The following is a 25,908-nucleotide window of genomic DNA, read 5'->3' on the forward strand; positions in this document are numbered from 1 at the left end:
CTTCCACTCCCATTGCTGCCCCACACCACCCCCCCAGCAGATAACAAGGACAGCTGTTCTGTCCCACTACCATCCCATCTGCACTGGAAAATATGCCTGTCTCCCTCTGCATCCCCAGCACATGCAAGCATGAGACTAGGTTACAAAGGGAAATTTCCCACCAGAAAGACAGGAGCAAAGAAGGGGTGAGAAGTTTTAGACGGAGAAGAACACTCCCACATGATGTCATGCTTGTCCCCCCAGCATGAGGGCAAGGCAGCACACCCTCTTCGGTTCACAACATTTCCACATGCACATGGATCTTGCTCTTTCCCCCTTTCTTCCTAGGGGTCAAGACAGGGTCTCACTTCCAGGAACAAAGAGGAGGATGGTGTTCCAGAGCAGTGAGATAAGCCACTTGCCACGCTGCATTCCATATTGGAGCACCTGTTTCAATGCTGCCAGCTCTGCTTCTAATCCAGTCCACTCAACTTCCTGCTAACATGGCTGGGAAGGTGGTGAAAGATGATCCAAGAACTTGGACCCCCTACAATCTACATGGAAAGTCCAGATGGAGCTCCTGGCTCCTGGCTTTGGCCTGGCCCAGCACTAGCTGATGCGCAGGTAGAGAGTGTACCAGCAGATGAATCTGTCTCTCTCTGCCTTTTGAGTAGATAAATATTTTACTTATTTTTTCTCAGCCTATCATGTCAAATGTTGACAAGAACAAATGGATAAGTGAGTCTCCAGACTGTCACTGGAAGAATCCACCATGACAGACCCCAGGACACAAGGAGGCCAGGGTCATGTCCACCCTCAACGGAGAGCTCAATGACACCCACTGAACGCTCTTCAGTGAACCCAGCTCTTTCCCTTCTAGACAAACTCAGATGACTCCAATTCCACAAACACTTAATCCAGGCCAGGGAGCAGATCAGACAAAGAAAAGTCAGAAAATGCATACACTACAGTCCAAGGGCCATTTTTTAAATGTTCCCACATATTTATTTTACTCATTAATCAAAAAGAGTAGGGCTGGTTCTTGGGAGAATTTGATGAGCAGGGATTTGTACAATCATTGAGGAACTGTATGCAGAAGCAAGCTGGTGAAGCAAGGACCAAACTGGATAATGTCTTTCGGGCCTGTGGGGAACCATAAGTCATTCTATTCCTGCTGGGTGAAACTATTTGCAACTTATTCATCTCTGTGTTAACATCTAGCTTCAAAAGGTCAGGTCCCTCATAACAATGAAAGTCAAAATCAAAATGAGCTCCCACCTCCCAAAAAAAGGGTGAGGGGCCGACGTTGTAGCACATAAACTCACTGCCTGTGATTCTGTCATCCCATATGGGTACCAGCTTGAGTCCCTGATGCTCAATGCTTCATATCCAACTTCCTGCTAGTACACCTGGGGAAAGCAGTGGAAGACGGTCCAAATGCTTGGGCCCCTTCATCCACGTGGGAGACCTAGATGAGCCTCCTGACCCCTGTCTTTGGATTGGTTTAGCTCCAGCCATTGTAGCTGTCTGAACCAGTGGGTAGCAGATTCTTTCTCTCTTTCTCTCTCCCTGTCTCTCTTTTTTTCTTTCAAATAAATACATAAATCTTTTTTTTTAATCCAAGTCCATTGCTTCCCTGAAAGAAGTCAGCAAACCCAGATACACACTGCACAGACCTGAACCTCAGGCCTGATTCCTAAACATAAGATCCTTCTCCTTGACAATGTGGCCCTAGCCCATAAGTGGCTCCTAAGACCAGGAGAGTCAGGACTGCTACACCTAACAGAGTAGATCCCACAATGACTCTCCATTGTGTTGGTATGACGAGGGCACAGTGTTCATGCCCAACATTAACAGAGCCTTACCCACTGACAAGTACTGCAGTATCTATGGATACCACTTCATGGTGTCTTGCATTTGCTCACACAGGAAGACTCGGGAAAGGAAAGATGATCTAGGGTGGGCATAGCATTGATCATAGCTGCAGCGAAGTGAGGGATATGTGACTATTGATGGACTATCCTCTCTTCTTTGTCCTCACCATGCTGGTGGTGAAAACAAGGCATCATGCAGTCTATATTAAGCTATTGGCTTCTCACCCACTTAGTGTTCACTGTAGACTTACTGTTTGTTCTATCTCCCCATGCTTAGAGGCAGGGCTTCTAGGCAGCTCTTGGCCCTCTCGTGCATTAGAAGAGTCTCTGGCAATGGCAGGCACATGGCAAGCTTTGTCCAAGGTGGTGTGCAAGCTCTACAGGAGTAGCTACCTGGGCATGGCTCAGTCTGGTCCCAAGGGGTGGTTGAGATCAGTATGGGAGGAACAAAGGGCCAGCACTGCAGCAAAATAGGTTAATCTTCCACCTGCAATGCTAGCATCCCATATGAGTGCCATTTCAAGTCCTGGTTGCTCACTTCTGATCCAGCTCCCTGCTTATGCACCTGGGAAAGCAGTATAGATGATAGTTCAAATGCTTGGACCCTGCACTCCTGTGGGAGATCTAGAAGCTTCTGGTTTGTGGCTTTGGCCATCTGGGGAGTGAACCAGTGGATGGAAGATCTCTCTCTATCTCTGTGTAACAACTTTAAATAAATAAAAAATAAATAAATCTTTAAAAAGAATGAGAGGGAAGGAGAGTGAGGGGGGAGGGGTAGAGGAAACCAAGATGTGGAGACAGGTGGGTCAAGAAGAAACCAGGGAGGACCAGGCTCCTGAGGAGAGTGTTGATGGCCCTCCCTGGCTTTGGAGGATCCCAGAAACACAGCAGCTAGAGGGCACACACTGGGAAACCTAGCTGACCAGATAATCCAAGGGGCCGGCTGGTTTGGGTGAAGGTTTTTCTAGAATGATCAGACCAGGCCTGGTTGGAGGCAGGAAGCTTAGCCATCCCCATGGCAGGCAGGACTCAGGCCAACAGAGGCAAGAATCTCCCTTGGATCCTGGGCTTAGGAGGCCTCCAGCTGGAGTTGGGGGTTGGGGGAAGTGCAGCTGCTCAAGCCTGGGTAGGGTGAGGGAGAGGTGGAAGGTGGTCAGGAAAGGCCAGCCTCTAGGGCAGTGCCCGCTCCCGTCCTCCCTACCCCCAAAGGCAGGTGCACCTTTGATGTGGCTTGGACTTGCTGGGCGGGGGAAACCAGAGTTGCCCAGAGCTGCCTGCTCTGTCAATGTCACCCATTTTCCGAAGAGGCTGCGCAAGACGAGGAGCTGGTGGGCCAGTGGCAGGGCAAGTGCTTCACGGACAGAAAGGCTTGCAGCAAATCAAGGCTGGGCATCCCAGACTGGGATGAAAGGGAGTCTTCACGCAGCCTCCTAGCAAATGCACCCACACCCCTTCTCTTCTCTCCAAAGGGGGTGGACTCTGCTACTTTCTTCTCCATTTCCTCCCCATCATCTGGGAAGAATATATAGTAGTGTAAGCGGTGGTCTCATGCCTAAGAAGAGGCTGAGAACAGGTTAGCCAGGTCCTTGCAGGCTTCGGTCATCTGCTGCTCCCGAGGAGTAAGGACTTTGCCTCACCCACAAGGAGGAGGGGATACTGACGACATCCTTCTCCCAGGCTGCTGTGCCCCTTCTTTCTGAAAGCTGCTGGTTCCCCATCTCACCTGAAGCAGAGTCAACAGCATCACCTGCAGCCAGCTTACATAACTCCCACAGCCTCAGTTTCCCCCTCCGAAGATGAGGGGTGACTCTCACGGTCCTCCAAGGACAGGATTGGGGAGCAGGGTTAGAGAACAGTAATGCCTGGCACAGCAAGCACCCCAACCCCAGGTAACAGCCACCCAGTCATAGAACAGGTATAGAGCTGTGTAGCTCCAGCATGGGACACCCAGGGCTCACATTTACCCAGGGCCTCAGGAAGGTGAGGAGAGATGAGTTGGAGCCTGGAGCTGGCCCAAGAGCACCACAATTCTCAATTCACGCCAGCCCGAGGAGAGAGCCCCGCAGGACACAGACGCTGGCTTGGGCCTCTCTCTGTGAGCCCTCAGCCTAACCTCCGTGCTAGGTGCGCAGTGGTTACATGCCCAGGCAGGACAGAGAGAGAGGGAGAGAGGAAGCCAGGGTGGTGCTGGCTGAGAAAGTACTTTGTATGGTGGCAAAGTGGGGTGGCCACCCACAAAACTTTCTCCTGTGAGACAGTAGGAAATGGCTCAAGAAGCCAGGTACCTACAATCTATGCCAGGATGGGGGCACTCTGATGGAGTTGCAGGTTTTGACCTGGCCCAGCCTTGGCTGTTGGGGACATCTAGGAAGTAAAGCAGCTGAAGGGAGGCCTCTGACTACCTTGCAAAGAAAATGTAAATAAATATTTAAAAAGCAGTCTCCCCACCACTTCCCCAGGACATATAATGGGCCCATGGCCCCCAGCAGGTGCCCACCAGTAGACGCTGGTGAGACCAAGCAGGCCACCAGATCACCTACTCACCTGGGGTGTAGGGGGGGGGACTCCTGGGCCTTCTACCTAGGGGACCCTGCAGGAGCCCTAGCACCCAAGTACTAGCAGAAGCCTCAGGGCACACCTTGCCCCCACTCCAGGGTCCCCAGGTCTTCCCCTTCCCCCAACCCCTGTGGGAGAGGAGCTTCAGAAATGAAGATGCTTCAGACACTTAGCCCAGCATGACAATCTCAGAGCAATCCTCTCTCCCAGCAGGCCCTGGGCTGTGAAATGTAATTAAAGCCAGGGGGTAATTAGGAGTGGCAGCCACCTTGATAAGAGCCCTCCTATCATCCTGCCTGCAGGGGTGGGAGCTAGGGCCACTGGGGCTATGCGGGGACACAGGCAGCCTGCCTTCCTCTTCCTCCTCCACAAAGCTCCACCCAATCCTACAGGTTCCTAGCTGAGCCTCTGAGAGCTACTGTGCCAGGGTCTAACCTAGTCCTTCCCTCCACGGATGGATAGCTGACTTCCAGAAGGCCCTAGGAGGGTCCTTGGTCCCCAGTCCCACCATGAGGTGGATGTTTCGGTGCAGGGTCTACAGACTGGAGCTGGGGATGGAAGTCACGTGGGGAGTGAGGAGAAAGGGGACTGAAACCAGCATCAGGCAATCAAACAGGGGGCTGGAAAGCAGCTAGAATTTATTGTTTCTTCTTCTATTTTATTCTTAATTTTATGATACAATCCCACAGGCTCTGGGATTTCCCTTACCATCTTCCCAAACTCCTTCCCCTCAAATGATTTCCCCTACATTATTCCAATAGTATAGTCCTTCATAAGCAGTCATAGGTCCATCATTCTGCTATTTAAGTATATCCTGACATGTGGATACAGACAATGGCAGACAGTCCAGCATTCTATTGTCAAGATATGTCCAACAGTTTCATTAGAAGTCCATTTTTCATTTGAAAGTAGAAATGCATACTGCATTATATCTTCACATGTGGATATGATAGTCTCTATTACATAGTTACAATACATTCCCTTAAATAAAAAACCATAGAACAAAATCAACAACAGGAATAAAGTTAAAAAAATCTTTACAACACCATGAAGTTAAATAACATGCTACTGAAAACCAATGTGCCGGGCCCGGCGGCGTGGTCTAGCGGCTAAAGTCCTCGCCTTGAAAGCCCCGGGATCCCATATGGGCGCCGGTTCTAATCCCGGCAGCTCCACTTCCCATCCAGCTCCCTGCTTGTGGCCTGGGAAAGCAGTTGAGGACGGCCCAATGCACTGGGACACTGCACCCACGTGGGAGACCTGGAAGAGGTTCCAGGTTCCCGGCTTCGGATCGGCACGCATCGGCCCGTTGCGGCTCACTTGGGGAGTCAATCATCGGACGGAAGATCTTCCTCTCTGTCTCTCCTCCTCTGTGTATATCTGGCTGTAATAAAATGAATAAATCTTAAAAAAAAAAGAAAGAAAGAAAAGAAAACCAATGTGCCAATGAAGAAATGAAAAAGAAAACAAAAACCTTCTTGGAGAAAATGATCCTATTATATGATCTGTGAGTCAGTTAAAAATTTAATAAGAGGAAAGAAATTATTTTAAAGAAATGAAAATAAAAGCAAAAATATCAAAACCCATGAGTTGCAGCAAAAACAGATAAAAAAGGTTACTGATCTTATAATTTGCATGAAGGTTGCCTTATATCAGACAGAACATATGGTATTTGTCCTTTTGGGACTGACTTATTTCACTGAACATAATAGTCTCTAGTTGGGACTATTTGGTTGTAAATGGTATAATTTCACTCTTTTTTAATGGCTGAGTAGTATTCCATGGAGTAGATATGCCACAGTTTCTTTATCCACTCCTCTTTAGATGGGCATCTATGATGTTTCCATGTCTTTACTATTTTAGATTATGCTTCTATAAACACAGCTGAAATTTCTAATACCTCCCTGTCTCAGTCATCCCACCTGTGAAATGGGGTCAGGGGAACCAGGCCTACCCACTCTGAGAGTAGCATTGGTGCCCTAAAACACATGCCAACTTCTTCTGGTTTTTGAGAGACAGAAAGACACAGAAGGACAGTTCCCACCTGCAGGTTCACTCCCCCAAATGCCTGCTATGACAGGGGCTGAGGCTGAGGCCAAGGCCCTGAACTGAGAACTCAATCCAGGTCTCCCAAGTGGGTGCCCGGCACCACTGGGCAGGAAGCTGGAGTCATGAGCCAGAGCTTTGGAATGGATCCCAATTACCCCAATGTGGGATGCAGGTTCCTCAGCAGATGTCTTAACAGCCTTAACCACTAGTCTAACCACCATCCCCATCTGGCTGTTTGCCTGGCCTGACATAGCACCAGCCCTCAGAGTCCTCATGGCACTCCAGCCCTCTCTGCAAATTGTTCAGAGTCCTGGGCTTCTTCCTTGCCCACCTCCCAGATCACACAAGTCCTAAATCCTGCCCTTCGCCTCCACCACACTACCACGCCTACCACTGTTCCCATACAGGGACAGTCTGCCACCACCTCCTCCACATAGGCCTCCCTCTCTTTGCCACTACTCCATGGAGCTGCAGTCCACGGGCCCATCCTGTGGCATGACTGACCAGGATGACCCCTTTACTGAAAGTAAGTTCCCACAGCAGCCGTCTACGGTTGGTGTCATGGCACTTTTACAGATGAGAAAACTGGGCCTCCAAGGCTATAATGATTGCCCCAAGGTCTCCCTAAGAGGAAATGGCTGAGTCGTTTCTGCTAACCAAAGAGGGGTCATTGTGGGAACAGCAAAGTTTGAGCAACATGCCTGTGAAGACAGTGGAGAGGACTAGGCAAGATGGCCAAGATCAGAGGCAAACAGCAGCGACCATCCTAGGACACGGGGAGCCACGTGTCCCACAGAGCAGAGCTCTTGGTACACAGGCTGCAGCAAGCAAGCTGGGAGGCGGGAGAATCAACAGCAAGGATACTGCATCTCACAAGGACACATAATCAAGACAAAGTCCACACCACCCGTTCCACCTCGCATCAGTGTCTTGCCGCTACAAACAGGAAGCTCTCAAAGCTGGGAACAACAGCAAATACTCGGATGAGAGGCAGGATCTGAAATGTCTCCAATGGCTCCATGGTGAGATGGATGGAACTCAGGATCTAAAAGGGAAGTCCCAGACAGGAGACAGGAGAGTTCTGTCGTAGGAGGAGCTGAGTTCTCCCCAGAAGGCATTAGGTTCAAATTTTTCACCCCCAGCATCTGAGAGAGTGTGTGTGTGTTCTTGTCGGCAAACAGGAGGGCTGTGGATACGGAGGGAGGAGGGTGAGGCCACACTGCAGCAAGATGGGCCCCTAAGCCAGCATGACCAGTATCCCTCCACAACAGGGCAATGTGGAGGCAGACAACGGCTAAGGGAGGGAGCAGGCCAGCAAAGATGAAAGTTGACATGGGGTTGCACTGTGTCTGTAATCTAAGGAGCAGCAAGGACCATTAGCAAACCCACACAAGCTAAGGGACAAGCATGGGACAGGTATATGTAGCCCGGCCAACACAAGAACACCTGGACCTCAGACGCAACCTCCAGGCCTGTGGGAAAACAAAGTTCCATTGTCTGAAGTGAGCATGGTCCTTCCCTAAGGGCAGCCCTGGCCTACTGGTATATCAAGTTGGGCTGAGTGACAGCTTCTGTCAAAGACCTTTGGGATAGTAGCTAGCCAGAGCTGCATGGCGAGCCGGAGCTAGGCAAGAGGCAGGAGGCTCACAGGCTTCCAGTGTGTGCAGAGATTCAACATGGGAAAAGGTCTGCCTGAAACTGTCCTTTGAGGAAGAGACAAAACCCAAAGGAAAGGAAACAGACTTCAGAGGAATGCAAGAACTTTCTATTAAATGCCCCCCTCCCAACCTCATGTTCCTATGGGGAGAGGTGCTCTCTATTTTGGAGCTCAAGACCCACTCATGGATAACCTGGAGGGGACTCAAGCAAAACTTGCCTCTCTAAGAAGGATGTACTAGCACCTTCTGCCTGGCCTGACACCAACAACCCAGACTCCTTACCCAGTGAAAGTTGAAGTATGGGGCAGGTGGTTGTCCCAGTAGTTAAGACACCAATTGGGATGTCCAGGTCACATAGTATAGGGCCTGGTTTCGAGTGCCGGCTCCTCTCCCAATTTCAGCCTTCTAATAATGGGCACCTCGGGAGGCGGCCACCCACTTGGGAGACCTGGACTGAGTTCTCAGTTCAGGGCCTTGGCCTTAGCCTCAGCCCCTGTCATAGCAGGCATTTGGGGGAGTGAACCTGCAGGTGGGAACTGTCTTTCTGTGTCTTTCTGCCTCTCAAAAACCAGAAGAAGTTGGCATGTGTTTTAGGGCACCAATGCTACTCTCAGAGTGGGCAGGCCTGGTTCTAATCCTGGCAGCTCCACTTTCCATCCAGCTCCTTGCTTGTAGCCTGGGAAAGCAGTCAAGGATGACCCAAAGCCTTGGGACCCTGCATCTTAGTGAGAGACCCAGAAGAAGCTCCTGGCTCCTGGCTTCAGATTGACTCAGCTCTAGCCATTGAGGCCACTTGGGGAGTAAACCAGCAGATGGAAGAGCTTTCTCTCTGTTTCTCCTTCTCTTGGTAGATGTTCCTTTCCAATAAAAATAAGTAAATATTTTTTTAAATGAAGAGCCTCAGAAGATCTAACTTAGGGAGATCCACTGAAGGATGAGTGTGCTCACACCCACAACAGACAGGTCCCAGGAGGACCAGGGGTGAGAAAAAAAGCAGCTGGCAGCTCAAGAGTTAACCAAATCCCTGATGTGAGGGAGCTCCACACCGGTGTGTTTTGAGTGTGTGAGTGTGGGGACACAGAGAGATCTGCTGGAGGCTGTCTCTGAACTCACCAGGAAGACAGCTTCCTGTAGGAGAGGCAGTACTGGTGCCAATAAGAAGATGCTTCCCAGATGCTGACCTGATTCCAAGAGCGAGCATCTGTCTGAGCTTCCCCACCTCGTTTAATCCCCTCTGAAATGCATCTGACCCCATCTTACAATAACAACAATTAAAAACAAAACAAACGGAAAAAAGCCACTAAAACCCACAACCAAAAAAGCAGCCTAGAAGTCTGAACTCATGGTTGTTTCATTCCCAAGTTCATGCTCAAGCCAAGGTTCCACACCATGGTCCTAATCAAAGGCAGCAGGTTTTGAGTTCCGAGTAAGTGCCACAAGCCTCCAGCAACAGAAAGAACCACCGAACACAGACTAAATCCAGGGTCCCAAAGTTCAGGCCTGGAGGGCTTCTGAAGTCCCTTCCAAGTGGCTGCTAGTTTAAAGCATCTGGACCCAAGAACAGGTATGTTCCTAACAGGTTCCTAATAGGTTCAGGTGCTGCTTCTGGTCAGGAACCTCACTTTGAGTATCAAGAACTCCACAGCAATCACAATGGGGGTCCCAGTCTCAAAGCCACACGGAAATGGAGGTATATGGCCAGGGGCACGAGGCATCTCTCCCAGGCAGGAGGTCCCCCCACCAAAGGCTGAGCAGCTGGACTGCCAGCCGATGCTAGAACAGAAGTCAGAGACCCTAGAACCCACTCATGGGGGGATAAAAGATACTCATTCTGGAGAAAGTCCAGCTTTCGGCACTTTCCATCCTGGGACTGTGGGGCTCTCCCAGGCTCTGCTGTAGGAAGCCCTGTTCCCTCCATAGTGAGCCACCGTGGCCCCAGCACTTTCTCACTCTCTTCAAAGAGGGGCCTCTGGGACCAGCACTTCCCTGGCTGTGTTTCCCAGTCTCCTGAGTCCTACACTGAACACACCTGAGCTAGGCAGGGTCTTCCCTAGCAACCACACCCAAGAAACCAACACAGGACAACCCAGCACTGCTCTTAGTGCCATTGAAGACGGTGTTGGCTTTGCTTTAATATTTATTTGAAAATCAGATAGAGCAAGCAAGAGAGATCTTTCATATGCTGATTCACTCCTCAGCAAATGGTGACAACAACCAGGGCTGGACTAGGCCAGAGCCAGGAGCCAGAAACTCCATCCAGGTCTCCCATATGGGTGACAGGGATCCAACCATGTAGGCTATCCTCCACTGCCTTCCCAGGTTCATCAGCAAAGAGCTGGATCAGGCGCAGAGCTGGGACTTGAACTGGCACTCAGCTGTGGGATGCCTGCGTCTGTCTCAAGCAGCAACTGAACCTGTGGCATCACATGTGAGCCCCAAGAAGGTGCCGCTCTGAGCAGTCTCCTCACTTTACCATCCCCTGTGAACGTTGTGTGCAATTAAACCCCTCAGATCTTTTTCTCAGGATCTCAGCCAAATCAGGTCTGCTCCCCAACCCCCTCATGAACTGGAGTAATTAATTTCTGCAATCTAAATGTGACTTTCCATCTGCCCCTGTTAAATTTCATCTTGTTAGTTTCCACTCTGCATTCCAGGCAGTTGAGATCACGTTTGAATCCTTCTCTCTTTTAGAGAAGCTGCCCATCATGGCCTTGTCATCAGCCAATGTGATAAGCTTGCTTATTCCAGTTTCACCCAAGCCACAGATGAAAATGTGCTGCTTTGTTGTTCAGCATCACACCTGCCACAAACCATCTTCCCTTTTGGAATTCCTAATCACGTATCAGGCTTCTTTCAGCCTCAGAGAGATCTCTAGGGGGGTCCTTTCTTTGCCAGGCCATCATCAACACCAGACTGACGTGGCCTCTCTCGTGTGCACGTTCTGTCCCATCACCCTCTGGTTCTTGGTCATGGTCAGAATCACATCAGAAGGACAATTTTGGTTGCCGATACCTGACCTTCTCAGCAATGGCAATGTTACAGAGACAAGAATATATTCAATCTTACACCTTAGGCAGGATTTGACTTCCAGCAGAAGTTGGTCTGCCTTTCCCCTTGTTATGAGAACGGGCCTCTCTGACAGCTTTATAATCCATGCTGGGGAACGAGCATCGCTTCCCACAGGCTGGGGGAGCTGTCACTGGGACATGTCATAACTTGGACCTGGCAGCAGCAAGCATGCAGGGATCCTGGCAGTTGGTCAAGTGACGGGAGCAGAGCTGGTTCTTAGCTGGGGTTACTTGGAGAAGGGCGATGAGGACAAAATCAAGGGGGAGGAGGGGAAAGGGGCTCTGATGGAATAGCACTCCTGCCATTCCTGTGTGAGGACCATCCTTCTGCTACTGTGTGCCAGACCGTCGGAGGACAACCTGTTGACTCTGCAGGCCAAGTGGACCCCAAGCAGATGGAGGAAAGGATACTTAGAAGACAAGTGTGTGGGTTGCTGATGCAAGTCCCAGTTCCACTGTTTACGAGGTGTGTGGCTTTGGGCAGATGATTTTTTCTCCCTAGCTTCCAGCATTCTCATGGGGAGAATGAGGACAGAAATAATGCATGTACACAAAACACATGAGGATTAAAAGGGACAAGGCAACCTACACCCTGAGAGGCAGAAGGTGATGGCTCAAGTACTTGGATCCTTGCCACCATGCGAGAGACCTGGGTCAAGTTGCCTGCTCCCAGCTTTGGCCTGGTCCAACCCTGGCACTTGTAGGCATTTGGGGAGGAAAAATCAGTGGATGGGAGATTTGTTTGTGTGTCTCTCTGCCTTTCAAAAAAAAAAAAAAGGATTCAAATAATGCTGTAAACAAGATATGCATATAAAAAGCTTAGTGGACTTTCATATACAATTGCAGGTCAGCAAACACCAGCTCTTACGATTGGATAGAAGCTTAGAAGCTTGAAGGTACTGACTGCTAACAGTTCAGGGATTGGAAGTGTGAGGAGTAAAGAATTGAGAAGGTGGCGGGGGGTGGCAGAAAATAGCATGCTAGAGGTCAAAGCTAAGGGAGACCTAGGGTTTTCTTTCCTGCATGAGTAACAGCATTTGGAATTAATCTGAAGGTGGAGCCCAGGAACAAAGCTGGGTCATGGAGTTCTAACCTTAAGTCAGACAAGGCCAAGCAGCTAGCCGGCAGCCTCGGAAGAGCTCAAAGAAAGTAGCTTGCATCTTCATCTCTGGATCTATGCACTTAGTATTGCTCTAGGAAGCCTGTCAAAAGCAGTCCTAGTGCTCCATATGAAAAAGAAGCATAAATATTCCACGCATGGAAATCACTTCTGAGAAAGTCACCACTGGTGGGCATAGAGAATTATCCACCAGGATGTTCACAGCAGCCTTATTTACGACAGCGAAGAACGGCTTATGATCCAAATGTCCAACCACTGGGGGTTTGCTAAATAAATGATGGCCCATCTCCAGGATGGAATACCAGATGGTCCCTAAAAAACTTATTTCGAGGCCTGGCATGGTAACCTAGTGGCTAAAGTCCTCACCCTGCATACACCGGGATCCCATATGGCCACTGGTTTGTGTCCAGGCTACTCCACTTCCACTTCCAGCTCCCTGCTTGTGGCCTGGAAAAGTGGTCAAGAATGGCCCAAACTTGCGTGGGAGATCCAGTAGAGATTCCTGTTTTCTGGCTTCATATTGGCTCAGATCGTCAGCTCTGACTATTGTGACCAGTTGGAGAATGAACCAGCAGATAAAAGATCTTTTTCTTTGCCTCTCCTACTTTCTGTAAATCTAACTTTCCAATAAAAATAAATAAAACTTTTAAAAAGTTTATTTCAGAAGAGTGCTTAAAACCTGGGGAAGCTGCTACAATATGTTGTTGAGGGCAAAATGATAGTTACAAAACAGCACAGACAGCATGACAATTGTGTTGCAAGCCTATCTAGGAGAAAACACACAAATATGTTCAATTATGCATGACTTTCCTAGATGTATTTAAAGAAAAAAGAAGTGACCACAAAGAAATGACACTTGAAAGGAACTCTCACAATCACCTTATAACAGCAAGCCCTGAAACTCAGAATATAGAAACACAAGCAGTAGCTATGATCTGAATGCCAGCAGTCATGGCTGGTACCAGTTAGGAGCAACCTGGCTGCCCAGAAGGGCTGGAGGCTAATCAGTCTCTACACGCCTCTGGCAGGAGGCCAACTGGAGCCTAGGGAAGATTTGGGTCAGTGACTGTCAACCAAATAAACACCACTGCCCACCCTCGGGGATTCAGACTTAGTTAAGGCCTGGGATGAGTGCTTTTTAAAGCTCTCCAAGCGATTCTTACAGGTACCCATGAATGAGGCACTGTGCTGAACCAGGCCACCCGTCCCTGTATGGAGCAGCAGACCTGAGTTTGCTCCACCCATGCACAGTGTCAACCTTCTCGCTAGTCTAGGCCTGGTACATGAAGAAAGACTCCTCACCGGAAGCTGCAGAGATGTTCAGAGGGGACAGACGCCCTAAGAGAAAGCCCTGGCTTGCTTGGGAGCTTTTCCCACAAGGCCTCTGGCTTTTTGCACGTTCACTCCTGTGGCCCTGGGTTCCAGCTGAGGCCAGAAACACAAAGTACAGATGCTACCGACAGGAAAGAAAATCAAGATCCTGAGGCAACCACATGGACGAGACCCTATAAATGCGAAGCGAATGGTATTTTCCTCTTCAGTCCTGCTTCTGGGCTGTAAGACACTCAGGCCACCACAGCAGTCTGCTGTGGGTGGACAGGGCCCCTCAAGCACACCACACCTCGCTTTCCCCAGGCGCCTTGAGGGAAGCGAAGCAGCTGCTGGGAACAAAAGTTGGTATTAAATGATAAGATCTCCCAGTTTCTCATTGCCAGATATAGAGTTACTCAAGGCCCCGAAAGAAGGGAAAGAAGAGGCCTGGGTGGGGGTACTGGATCCATCCCTCCCTGAATAATTAAGGGCCACCTGCAGCTCTCTGCAGCCTTAGCTCAGGTTGTGGGGAGACAGAGGCAAGTAGGGATACAGTTAAATTGCTCACCTAACACCCTTCCCTCCCCGCTCCCCCACCTCCCCGCTCACCAAACCCAAGCCATTTATCTCCCTGGGCAGCTTCGTGTCAACTCTAGCAGAGAGAGAACCGCAGATAATCTGACGATCAAACCGCAACACACAGCTAGCCTGGCACCACACTGCATCCATGTGTATGCGTTTATTTAAACACACGCCTGTCTCTCTCTCTGAACAACCAGCTCACCTCCCAAATGATGTTCAGGCAGAGGTTAAAGGGAGAAGACACTTGCTGAAGATGTGAGGGCTGATAGGCAGGTGCAGCAGCAACCAGGGGCTACTGGGAACTGGCTGGCCTGACACCAAACATGCCCCACAAACTACCCACTCCACAAGTAAAAAAGGAAGCTTTCCTGTAGATCAAGGGCAACCACCATCTCCTGCTGGAAGCAAGTGATTGAGGGCCTGGGAAGGTCTCTAGGGAATTCTGACAGGCTGGTGGACATGGTCTAGAAAACAAGCCTTCCTCATTCTCATCCAGCCTCTTCCCTTGGCCACTGAAATCTATCTCGGCTAATTTGATCCTGGGGGACAGGCAAAACAGATGGTCGCCAAACACCTTCTAAGCAACAAGCTCTCCCCTCACAGAAGACACCAGCCAGAGACATTCCTGGTTCAAATGCAAAGACTGTCTGATAAGATCGACAAGGCTACAGATGCAAATGAGTTGCAGGTGCGAGTCTGATGAAGTCATCCTAATTAAACACAGATCAACGAGGGCAGTCATGATGGGACCCGGCCCAATAGCGGTGCCTTGAAAGCTTGCATGTGTTCGGGCAGAGCCCAATGGAGGCCTTGTCCTGTTTCACAGAAAGTGGAGGAGGATGCACAGAGCAGCTGTGGTCTGGAAGCTTGCTCAAGGTCAAAGTCCTCCAATTCTAGTCTCCTGCATCCCACAGGACCCTCTTGCCAATCCCATTATGCCCAGAGGCAGACTGCATGGCAAACTATCGTCTTTGGTTTTTCCATTCTGAAACTACCAAGTGTCATCTGTTCTCATTGGCAAGTCCCCAGCTCCTAGCCATCAAGCAGGTTATGAAGGAATTGTCCAGACACAAAGCCTTGGAGGAGACCCCTCTGAGGTCCAGAAAGAACACAAAGGTCTCCTTCCAGAATACCCATTACAGAACATCTCCCAAGGTCACAGAAAGGGAGATTTGCCAGTGAAAATCCCACCCAGAGCTGGAGACACATGCTACAATAACGCCCAGGTCTGCCAACTCAGTAGAATGCCCTTAGGTCAGACACTTGCCCTGGCTTTTTGTCATAACACTGAAGACCAACTCAGTAATGGCAACACTCAAAGGCTGAGATCCCAATGTAGATGATTCATTCATAGGGAATAACTACTGTCTAAACACACACCACTATCCCTCATGATCAAGTGGACTGAAGGAGGCCAAAGATGGTCCTCAGGATATAGAACTAACCAACTCGCTCCGCCCCAGATCTCCAGGTACCTGGTTTTGCCTCTTTCTGTAGCACAGGTACCAGGTAGTTATTCAGTCCCATTCATTTCATGAGGGATGTGAGCTCAGAACTGGAGAACAGCTAAGATGGTTAGAATTCTAGCCTCCCCAGCCTTCTCCTCCAACCCTGGGACCCCAAGTCCTTTGGACAAGTGCCCCAGTAGCTGTCAGGATGACCCCAATAAACCCACAAGGAAAACACACACACACAGTTCCATCACGGACATAATGGTAAGGTGGGAGCTGTACGTTCCAACCCATGCTACCTCACCTCCATCTGGGTGGAGACCTGTCTTGATTATTGTTGTCTTTGAGGCTCCTAACAGAGCCTGGCACGTAGTAGGTTCTTAGCCAACAATGAATGTGTGAATTGACAGCCATAGGTGATCTTCTTCACTTTATTCCCAAGTAATAACAATCAGGCTACTGCCTGGGGAGGGGGTGAACCAGAACTCAGCCAGTGTGTGTGGGGGGCCAGGGGAGGATCCACTGACATAAAAGAATAAGGTAACAGGCACCTCCATCTGGGATCTTGTCTTCTCATCCTCTGTCCATTCTATCACCTCAATCCTCAGCAAAAGGAGTGAGACATCTAGTTGGCTGGCTAGAGGTAGTCTAGGTCTCTATATTGTTGATTTTCTCCCTGGGAGAAAGTAACCAAGACTAAGGGTAGATGTGCCATGGTTGGGGCTCTCAGTTACTGAGACAAACAGCATCTTCCTTACACACACACACACACACACACACACGCTCTACGGGCCAACCTCAGCCTCAGCAGGCTCATCTTCCGTAAATGCCAGCCATCCCTTACTCTGCTGGGCTCCCCATTCCCCTTTTCTTAGACCCACATTCAGGGTCCGGGGGTTTGGAAAGAAGCCTTGAGGGTCCCTGAACTGTCCCCCGTAGGAGCTTCTGATACTTTCTCATACAATCCCTGAATAAGGCTGTGCCACATTACAGCAAACCAAGAGTCAGGGTTGGATCTGTGCAACTTCTGGAAAAAAATAATGTTGGTTTAGAGCCACTGGATCTCTAATGGGAAGGGAGGGAATCAGGAGACCCAAGTTCCATCCTTAATTCTGCACCTGGAACCTTGTGAGAAGGGATGGGAAGTGCTCAGATCTGTATGAGACAGCGGTAGCTCCCAACATAAGGAACTCATCATCCCACAGAGGGATCCTAGTGGGTCCCAAGGCAGAGGAGGGGGGCCACGTGGGGCCAGCAGGGCACAGGTAGGACCAGGCTGTGCCATGTCCCAGTCAATCCCCAGGGCACAGGGAGACAACACAACAGGTACATCCCAGTAGAGGACCTCACTCCTTTGCATCTGAATTTCCTGAGCCACAGACACAGAAGCACTGTATATTCGTTCTGTTTGGACCACTGCATTTGGGCAGCCTGACCTTGCATACCTAGTTGTCCCCAAACAAGGGCCACTCTGACTGTTGGATCGAAACACCATGCCTACCTGTCCCCACAGGCATTTTGCATTTATAATTCCCTTGACAGGGACCTTGCCAAGTCCTCTTCCAGCTTTCTGCCTCAGTAAAAATGATTGAACAGAGGGGCTTCCAACAAGCTAAGAGGCATCCCCTGAGACAGAACCTCCAGCCTCAGCCGAGAGGGGCTAAGCCACAAGAGCCAGACCAGACCTCATGGCTTCTCCGCCTTTTGCAGCCTGTTTCCAGAACAAGTGACTAGGGAAGCCCTACTGCTCTGGGCCTTCTCCTGTCCGCACCTCTCCTCAGAGCTGACTCAGGTTACTTCACACAGAGGTCACACACCAGCTCTGACCAGGCCTCTTCCAAGGGCTTCTCCATCACCATGTGCCATCCAGCCCTGGCTGCCTCCTATTGCCCATGCACCTTCTGCTTTACATCTCCTCCCCAAACACATCCAAGCACCTTGGTGGTGGGGAGTGGGGACAGCTGGCCAAACTGACAAATTCAGCATGGAACATCTTTGTGTCCATGGTGTATTGCTTGTAAAGCGCCTGATGCTCACAGAGATATTAACAGAGGTTGCTGTTAGAACTGGGGGAGCCAGGCCCTGGTGCTGACTCCCAGAAAGGGATGGAAGATTTGCCATTCCTTCACCTAACCAGGGGTGGCAGCCATCCAGATGCAGAAAGAAGCCGCCCGGCAGAGGGGTGTGGGGGTGCTCTATATATGCCTTCCCCAGCCAGGCACAGCCAGAGGTAGCCCTACTAACCACATCCAACAGGCCTAGAGAAGTTCCCATTCTGCCCCAGGTGACCCAGGGCCAGACCCCTCTCTCTGGGTATTTCATACCTCTGTGGCTGCTGGAAACCCAGGCTTGGGGCAGGAGCCCAGCAGCCGCTTCCCAAGCAGTTTTTCATTTGCTCCTCTTTTTCCCTGACGGCCAGGACCTGCTCTAAGGCTCCAATTCCCCTCTGCCCCTTCTTCAAGGTCACCTATCCCAGATCAGAAAAGGTGAGAGGCCACCGTGAATGCCACGGAGACTGGGAAGAGGAAGGGTAAGTGGAGACAGGTAGGGAGAGAAGAGAACTGGCTAGAAGGTGCATGTGGGGCTGTGAGAACCGAGGAAGCAGGTGGATTTGCCAGGAGCTTCAGAACACAGCTGCGGGTTAGACAGCCTCGCCAAGGGGGTCTAGGCGCCCTCGAGGTTTTCGGGGCCCCAACGCAATTCGGAGGGCCAGCCAGCACCGCGCCAGGGAGTAGGCTGCCAGGCCCCCAGTTCCCGAGGTCCTCTCGGGCCAGCCCCTCTTCTCCACTCACAATTGGGAGAGCGGCCAGGGGTCGGGGCAGGAGCCGACGTAGAGATTTCCCGTTTCGGGTCCAGATCCGGAGCTTGCTCCCACTTGGCGTGACCCGGCGCGCGAAAGGATGCAAGGACTGAGTCTGCCTTTGGGGTGGGGTGGGGGTGTGAGGAGGCCAGAAACGGCGCTTCAGGTGGTGCTCCCAGTGGTTTAAAGTTCGCGGCCCGCGAAAGCAGCCGGCTGGGCTCGGCCCGGCGCAGTCCGCGGCGGCGGGGCCCTTGTCCTCGGAGGGTCCCGCGACCACTTCCCTCTGGGCTCCCGCCCGGCTCGGGCCTGGGTCCCCCCCTCTCCCGCCTCCCTCCCTCCGCGGCTGGATCTCCCGCACGACGTGAGCGGAAAGTGAATGGGCAGCCCCAACCACAAAGACGAATTACCATGAGAAAATAAATCAGGAGATCGCCGTTAACAGCCCCGGTTCCCGCCGCCCAATCTGCCGCGCCCCTCTCCCCTAGAACGCAGAAGGAACGCGGGGCCCCGGGTCGGCGCGTTTGGGGCCTGGCGGACAGAGTTTGGGGTCGGCAGGGCCTAGGCAAGGGGTTCTAGAGGGATGGAGGTGGGACTCTGGGAAGAAGCCGTGTGGTGACCCCGCCGGCGGCGGCAGAGCGGGAATGGCTCTGAACAAGAAATTTCGCACTCCACGGGGAACCACGCGTGCCCACGCGCCTCGCCGCCGCGTTCTTCTTGCCTCAGCTTCACCCGCTTGCCCTCTCGAAGCCCCGGTCAGTGCCAGTCTCAGCATCTCTGGCCCACTCTCGCCTGGCCGTCTCCTCCTCCAGGCCCCGGTCCAGGTCTTCCACGCGGCTGCAGCCCCCCACGCGCCGACCGCAGCGTAGGGAGGGCCCAGGACAACCGCGACCGAGAGCCAGCGGGCGGCGGGAACGCGGTGCTGCTGAGGACGCCTGAAGCGAGGTTGGCAGCGAGAGCCCGGGAGCCGGTGGACGCCTGCTACTGGGTGCCCGCAGCTTCCCAACCTGTCTCCACCTTGCGGGCGCTCCAGGAGCCCCCAACCCTTCTACCCACCCGAGTTGATAAAGTTTACAACTTGCAGCCCCAGTCCGCGCGGGGGGAAGCGCCCGGGGCTCCCGGGACTCACCTCCGGGCTGCGGGCGCAGGTGCGGGCTCCCGGCGGTTCCCAGCTCTCGACAGCACGAAGCGGCAGGGGAGAGCCGGGCGAGCCAGGCGGGCCGGCGGCCCGTCCGGGAATGAGGCCACGGCGCAGGAGCGGCCCCGGACTCCCGGCCCCCCGGCTCGGCGCTCCTCAGCAGTCCCGACCCCCGCCCGCGCCCGCCGCGCTCGGGCTTCTCCAGGAGCCAGCCGCTGGACGCGCGGCCGACCCGCCCGGCTCGGCGGCGCTGGGCTTCAGCAGCAACCCCCACGCTCCAACTAGCTCCCGACCCGGCGCGCCGGAGAAACCGGGAGGAGGGAGGCCGAGGGAGCCGGCGGAGGGAGGGCGCGGCGCAGGGGGAGGAGTTGGAAGCGAGGGCAGAGCTGGGGGAGCGCGAGCGCCGAGGGGAGGGGGCTGGAGGGGACCCGCGGCGGCGGCGAGCGCTGCACCGGCCGGCCAAGGCGCGGGGAGCGCGAGGGGGCGCCCTCTGTGCTCATTGCGCGTCCCCGGGTGGACGCTTGACACCCCCTCGCCGCCAGCATCCTTAGGCAGCGACACCTAGGTCGCCGGCGTTCGCCTCCTCGTCGTCCGGCTATCACTCGGTTCTGGCTTCCCTACTCCTACTCCCACCCGGCGTCGGCACTGTCTGCCCACCCGACCCTCACGCTCAGCAGCTCCCCAACCCCGTTGGCCCGGAGCTGTCTTCCTGCCTGGGGACCCCAGGGTGAAGGACCGCTTGTAGAACTAGGGTGCCAGCAGGCTGGGGGAGGCCACAGCGGGTCACCCGACGGTGAAGCTCCAGAGAGCAGCAGTCTGAACCTCGGTTCCCTTGGAGTTGCCACTAGGCACCTGCACACCTGTGAGGTACAAGCAGAGGGGTGCAGTGAGCAAATCCGCAAGGGAGGACGCCCTACGATGGCCGTGCGGGAAAGCGGTGGCGTGTCTGGGACTGGGCAAGCGCCTTTCACGTTGACAGGAGGAGCTGGTGTTTGGGGAAGGTTGGACGGCAGTCATCAAAGCGCAAGGGGCAGGCTGCTCGTCTGAGCTTCCTGGGGCTGCGAGAGGGATGTGAAGGGAGCCCTCTGCCGAACAAAAGCGGTATTTACAGATTTTTTTAAAGGTGACCTAAGAAGAGGAGAGAAAGAGACAAAGGGCCTTCCCAGTTCAGCATCCAGAGTGTGACTGTAAGAGAGAACTGTAGAGAACTATGGAGTGAAAGGCGAGGAAGGAGGAGAAGGCTTTCTGTAGGATTGGAACCAAATCTGAGAGAAGCGCTTCACATCTCTTGCTTCTGGGTCAGGGAAATCCAGGATAAAGCCGGAGCAAGACCAAGAGCCTCAAACAGGACCCCTCCCACACCCCCGTGTGGCCTGCCATCCCCACCTCTGAGCCAAAGCAGGAAGCAGTTGGGACAAGCATGGTGAGGAATAAGGGGAGCGAATCACAGAAATAAAGACTTTGCAGCACAACAGCAATGCCAGGGCTGCAGAGGAACTTGCCAAAGTAAAAATGCCTTATGAACATGAAGCAGGGAGAACAAGAAAATGGGCCCTTCTGGGCGTACCATCCTGGTAACCTGTGCCCCAGTATTAGGAGACATATCACCCAGTATGGAGTCCATGCCCATGGTTTTGCAGATCTGGGTGGGGGATACCCTTTTCCCAGAGTCCCAGGTTGGGGGGGTGGCCTTATGAGCTCCACACTGACAGCTCCACCCCATCCACACCTCCACCCCTACCTCCTGTACCTCCCTGGGACTTGTTTTAGTCTTTGCTCAATGAAGTGGAGAGAGGGGGAGGAGGGCTGGCATTTGACACAATCATTTAGGATATCTAACGATTTCTGCCTTTCAAATAAGATGCAGATTTTACATTTTGAAGTATTCATTTTTAAAAAAGATATACAATGTGGAGACACCGATTAATTTAAAAAAAAGCATGAAAACATGCCAGATACTCCAGGGACAGGTATGGAGCAAGAGAGCTTCCCTCCTGTCTGGCTGTGTCTTCTTAGTGGCCCTGGGAGCCACAGCCCTTTCTCAACAGATTATTAAGCCCCCCTCCCTGCTCACACTGCCCCTCCAGGCCCTCTCCTTTCCTACTGTGTTGGGATCACTTGATCCTCCTTTGCTTCCCGCCATCTCCTGGGGATCCTTCCTTGGTTCTCAGGCAGTGTCTGGTGCAGAGGGGTTACATCACAAAAAGAAGCAAGAAGACTTCTGCCTAGGGACATGGCGGGAAGGTCAGCTTGCTTTTCAGGGCAGTAGAAGACAAACAGGGGAGACACCCAAGGAGACACAGACAAACAGGGGAGAGAAAGCTGCTGGCCACACTGGACTAATTCATCCTAATTGCATCTACAAAGTTGTATTGATTACCAGTGATTACTCAAGAGCTCTCAATAGGAGAGCCCAAGTTCTGCCTCCGGAAGGGCAGTTTCTTTTTTCCTCACCCAGCTTTTCACCTGCTCTAAGCATCTCCCCTTGCTGTTTGGCCAGCCCTGCCTGACTACAGTCTCAAAACCATTCACTTGGAACCGGCCACATCCCTACAGTGACCCCCACTAGCTCTTGCTGCCCTCCTCAGATCTTTGCAAGAACCTGTACAGTAATTGCTTCTATTAAGGACCAATTCTGCACCTCTGGAAATGCATTGCTAATTAAACAGAAAGTAAATAAAGCAATTCTTATGGGAGGACTCACAATGAACAAGCCAGTTGGGGAACACTGCAGGAGGTCAGGGAAGTCTGAGAATTCACTCTTGACCTTCAAATTTCAAACATCTTGATCTCAACTTTACAGAGGTGTGGAGAAGTTGGAAGTACATCCTTGTCTGTAGCCTTCCCTCTGACGGCATTTTCTGAAAAATGAAGCTGGTCTGAAGAAAGAACACAACCTTGCCCGGGAGGCCATTGACCCATGTCCGTGTGTGTGTGTGTGTGCGCGCGCGCTTGTGCGCACACCAACAGGCATGTGCCTATGTGCCTGTCTGGCACAAGCACACCCTTGCTTAACAGCATAAAGTAAACATACAGCAGCTGTACACCAACAGGAGAGAATAAAGTGAGAATCAAAGGGCAGCCAAATAGCTTCCTAGCCCCACCGTTGTGGACTACTCATTGTGCCTCAAGGTGACGAAGAGAAAGGAAAATTCTTGCCTTAAACATCGTGGTTGATTTGTAAACCCAAGCATCCTTGGGTCAAAGGAACTGAGGTGTCACAGAATGACAGCTTTGCCATTGTCCTGGACTAATGTGAGAGAGGAGACTTTCCTTCCTTGCTTCCTTCCTTCCTTCCCTCCCAAGCCTTGCAAGTGTCATTCATGAGGGAGAGCTGCTGTGGCAGGCAGAACAGGCAGACGCCATCCACTGTCATGGACGGTGGAAAGACTGCCACAGGGCAGCAGCCACAGAGGGGCATCATGGAGGACCAGTGCCCAGCTCTAGCAGGCAGGGCGAGGGAGCTTTGGTCAAAAGGGCCCTTGGAGCTGAGAGTGGTAGATGGGATAGGAATTTGCCAGCCAGAGAAGCTGGAGGAGGCAGAGGAAATAGCATGTATAAAAGCACAAGGTGATATAATTAGATTTAGGTTTGAAGAATTACTTGGCCCTGGTGAGCACGTTCCAAGAGAGCTGAAGCTGCAAATGTAGGTAGGTGCACTGTGAGGTGGAAAGTGTGCCTGCCAGCAGTAGGAGCTCCTGGGCCCTAAGACAGGCTCAGCCACCAGAGCTGTTAGCCCTTGGCCTCCCTGACCTCGGCTTGCAATGGATAAGGTGAAAGGGATTGGCCAGCCAGCCCCGAAGGTGCTCCCTGCACAGGAATTCTAGGCACGTGACTCCCTGTGGATTCCACTCCTGCTCTATCTGCTTTGTACTCTTGACTTTCCATGTGTATAGCCCTGGACCATGTGCAAAATCATTTCCTGGACACTGTTGCCTTTGACTTTCAAGTGAAGGAGATGTGTATCCTGAAACCCTGTATCATCTTGTCCCATCACCTAGCTGTGACACCCATGTGTGTGTCTGCAACTTGGACGAAAATCCAGGTATCTGCCCGCATTTTGCCATCTGCCTCCTCCTCTACAAAAACATATGACACAGATCATGTTGAATACATCAGTGCTCAACTTTAGGCTCCTTACCCAAAGCAGCTCCTCGCTCAGACTGAACCACCCAATAAGGGCAAGCTTTGCTTTCCAACTCCTCAAGGACAAAACCTCAGAGCCTTCCAACAGCCCTCATCCAAACTGTCAGTAAATCCCACTGTCTCTACTTTTGAAATAGTGTCAGCATCTAACCACTCCTCTCCACCTCCTCCATGAACAACCACTTTGAACCACCCTTTTCCTACCCGCAGGTTTGCTCAGCTGCTTCCACCTTTGGGCTTGCAGTCTGTTCAGCCCTTCTGAGGCAGAGCCAGTCAGCCCTGGAGTCAACAACTTTCTGTGGCTCCCCAGCTCTCTGCTTTAGCAGCCCCTCTGCCATCATCCCCTGTACTCTGCCTTCACTCACTTTGTCTCAACCACAACAGCCTCTCTCCTGTTTATAAAAACCCCAGGGTCTTTGCGCTGAATGTGCAATCACACACAGGTGACAGTAGTGTCCCCTTCAGTGTCTGCCCAGATCTCCATTCATCTGGTGCATTGCAACAAACTCCGATCCCTGTCATCACACAACATGGTACTGCTTGATTGTCAGTCTCACCCAACTGGATATAACTTCCAATAAAGGGCCCAGCACGGTAGCCTAGTGACTAAAGTTCTCACCTTGCATGCGCCAAGATCCCATATGGGCACTGGTTCGTATCCCAGCTGCTCCACTTCCCAGCCACCTCTCTGTTGTGGCTCGGGAAAGCAATAGAGGATGGCCCAAAGCTTTGGGACCCTGTACCTACGTGGGAGACCCGGAAGAAGCTCCTGGCTTCAGATTGGCTCAGCTCCAGCCACAGCCACTTGAGAAGTGAATCAGCAGATGGAAGATCTTTCTGTCTCTCCTTCTCTCTCTAAATCTGCCTTTTCAATAACAAATAAATCTTTATAAATAAATAAATAAATTTGAAAAAGGCAGGGACTTTCCTACTTTGCTCATGGCTGCAGCATCAGCCCATGGAGACATACTTGGTTAAAATAGAAACACAGGAATGATTTTCTGAAGGGAGAAAAACTGAGGTTCAGCCATCAAATTGATTCAGATTTTCCTATATCAAACTGTTTGTTCCAGTTAATTATCAAGTAACCACTGTAAGAACTCTTTATAATTTTTCACAGGAAATGCCTAGTTCAGTACAACAGATATCTTTCACACAGCTAATCATATGGATCCATGGAGTCACACAGCAACCAGTGCCATGAAGAGTTGGCTCTGAAAACTCCAACCTCACATGTGGTTCTTGGTGCCACCCTGCAGTCTCTGTAAAGTCACCCTGCACTTGTTTTCATTTCTTGGGTTTGCGTCTAGTTTTCCTTTGCCCCATCCCATGTCTCCCAAGTCAAGGGTGTGGTGAGAGAGAAAGAAGGCTAGCTTTACCACTGGCCCTAGGGCTGACCACCAGGGATGGTCACAGCCCTGTCCTCAGGTACTCCCAAGTGCCTCTGCTCTTTCTCTTTCCTGTCTTAGCACAGACTGGGAGAGCTGGGCTGCATGAGGCTGAGTGGGAAGGAAGTGGAGTTGGGAGGGGTGTGAAGATGGGAAGCAGACACAGACGCACGCTGGTTGAGGGAGGGTGCCAGGCTTCTGGGCAGATGAGCAGGAAGAAGGGCCATTCAAGAGCTCAACTGTGGGCCAGGGTCAGAGATCACAGTCAGATTGTCTCAGCCCCTGGAAGAATATAAGAGATCTGTGTGAGTCTCTCCCAGCACCAGGGAGAAGCCCCAGAGGCCCTGGATAAGATCAGGATAGATGGGAGTTGGTCGAGGTCACAGCAGGCAGTGTCCTCAGAGGAAAGTTTGCAACCCTGAAGGAGAACAGGTGAAATCTGCCAGAGAGCCTCCCGCCTGGGTGCAAACACAGCACCACTGCTGTGCAGGAACATCCAGCCTGGCCCCAGATGTCCCTCCTGCGCTGTGCCCTTGCCTGAAGTCCTCTCAGTGGGGACACCACAGGTTGGCAGAGTGCTCGCAGCTACCTTCATAGCCCCCAGCAGAAGTGAGTGCTATGCAGGCATTCCCTCCAGAGCATCTGCCAAGCTCACCCCTGGACCAGCCAGAAGCTTAGCCGATGGAATGGCCTCCTTCATCCATTCCAAAGAAGGGGTATCAGAGGGGAGAGGCTGGACTGTGGGCAGGGCCGGGTTGGAGAAGCCTGCAATGCTTTAGTCAAGGAGGTGA

General features: G+C 52.0%; 1 protein-coding gene across 1 annotated transcript in view; it reads right to left on the bottom strand.

Annotated features, from left to right (window-relative positions):
- The window catches only part of SEMA5B (semaphorin 5B), a 108,018-nt gene extending 88,163 nt beyond the window's left edge, over positions 1-19,855 (bottom strand). The window contains exon 1 of the mRNA XM_058661294.1: positions 19,575-19,855. The gene's annotated coding sequence lies outside the window, so the exon portion shown is untranslated. The remainder of the gene's footprint in view (positions 1-19,574) is intronic.
- Positions 19,856-25,908: the final 6,053 nt, after the last annotated feature.

This window comes from Ochotona princeps, chromosome 3 (assembly GCF_030435755.1).
Source record: "Ochotona princeps isolate mOchPri1 chromosome 3, mOchPri1.hap1, whole genome shotgun sequence".
Taxonomy (NCBI): domain Eukaryota; kingdom Metazoa; phylum Chordata; class Mammalia; order Lagomorpha; family Ochotonidae; genus Ochotona; species Ochotona princeps.